The sequence below is a fragment of the Aegilops tauschii genome, chromosome 7, assembly GCF_002575655.3.
Source record: "Aegilops tauschii subsp. strangulata cultivar AL8/78 chromosome 7, Aet v6.0, whole genome shotgun sequence".
Lineage (NCBI taxonomy): Eukaryota > Viridiplantae > Streptophyta > Magnoliopsida > Poales > Poaceae > Aegilops > Aegilops tauschii.
In genome coordinates, this window is record NC_053041.3 from 505261945 (window position 1) to 505263902 (window position 1958).

Consider the following 1958-nt stretch of genomic DNA (forward strand, 5'->3'; position numbering starts at 1 on the left):
GACTCGCCGGTGATCGGAATCGCGCCAGCCGGGTCACTGCTACTAACATATTATCCACCGGGTTAGAAAAGTGCCCAGGCAGTAGCGTCAAAAAATGATGTGGCGGTGTCTGATTGGGGGCGGGTTAGGCCCCGGCTCCTCCCTCCGTGTCGGCTCAGGCTGGCGAGGTTGAGTCGCCGCCCGGTTTCCTAGCATATCCGGGATTAACTGAGGATTCACCCTGCATCTGGATTGCTTGGACCTGCCCCCGGTGTGTTAAATAGATTCATGGGCTCATAATGCAAAGGTAGATGGGTTTGATGCCTCCTATGAAGAACTGCATTAGGGGCGTTCTGATCCAGACTTAAGCGCCAAGCTTCTGTCCTGACATGCTCTACCTCTGCATCAATCTGAGCCTTTAGCACAACGGCCTGGTTATTTTCGGCCACGATATCCTCTTGAGCCTTAGTTATCTCAGCAAGAATCCTTGTAACCTCTGTGCTGCGCTCTGCCTGATTTGCTGCAATGACTTCAGTTGCCAACAAAGCTGTCAAGGTATCCATGAGATCTAGTAGCACTTGAGTCGGTGGCCTGCCTGGCCCGGATCCACCAACCCTTGCTGTGGTCGGGTCAGAGGTTGTCGATGTCGTCGTTGAAGAATTGAGAGTCGGCCCTGTGTCAGCCATGAAGATAGCAGCCCTGCACGGCGGCTCATAGGGGTCCATCATACTGTCACTATCGGAATAGCCCCCAAGCCCGCCGTCTTGAAGCTGATAGATCGACTTCGTCTCTCCGGTTGAGGACTCATCACCTGAGTAGATGAGAGTCTCTCCCCCAGATGTAGAATCTTCCGCAAGCTCCTTGCCTTGGGTGAAACCAACGAAACGTGCTTCCGGGCGGGTTGCGCGCGCCGAGCCGCCGATCTTGCTGATGAAGGCGTGAATCCCGCCAAAGGGGACCCGGTACCCGTACTCGATTGAGTCGGCCTCGGGGCCCCAGCCGGCGTCGTCGATGTAGAGCTTTCCGCGGCGACTCTTGGTCATCCTGCCAATGGAGTGTCCCTCGAGTCCTGGGAAAGAGCCCTTCAAGAACTTGAAACCATCGTGCGCTAGCCCCAGGGTGGGTGCCAACTGTCATGGTTTTGTCACGGCAGATGCCCTCGTGAAAGGACTTAGGTGCGAGGCCATGGCTACGATGATTAGCTTAAAGGGGTTGAGCGGGACGAGAAACACGAGTTTACCCAAGTTCGGCCCCTCACGGTGGAGATAAAATCCTACTCCTTCTCTTGTTGCTATTGCTTGAGTATCGATTACAAGGGAGCGGATTCGCTTGACCTAGCTATCGATTGATTGTTACCTGACCCTAACCCGCCGCAGGGACTCACCTTTATATACACAGGTCGAGGCCCTGGGCTTACAAGAGTCTGGACCGGCTTACACTTCGTAACCGACGCCGGCTCTACATCACCTTGCCTTCTTTGGCAAGTCGCCATTGGGCGGCTTACACCTCCGGGTCAGGCACCATCTTCTGGTCTTGGGCCCTCAATCGGTCCATCTCGTAAGCCGCCTCCTAGCTCCGGGTCTTGGTTCCTTGGGCTTGTCTAAGGCTTCCTTTATGAGTCACCAATAGCCTAATGGATAATATTTTTGGATTTTCTCAAAGTTTTTCAAACACACAAGATGAAAGCGAGAAAATAAATCTAACATGGATAATACAATGAAAAAGTATGAACACCGACAACTAGAATGAAATGTGTGAACATGAATATAATGTCAGTGACAGAAGGAGACATGACACGCATGTATCGTTGCCATTAAGGATAAAAAGATGGGGTCTATTCCTACATGAATAGATCTTGTCTACATCATGTCATCGTTCTTATTGCATTACTCTATTTTTCCATGACTTAATACACTTGATGCATGCTGGATAGCGGTCGATGTGTGTAGTAATAGTAATAGATGCAGGCAGGAGTCGGT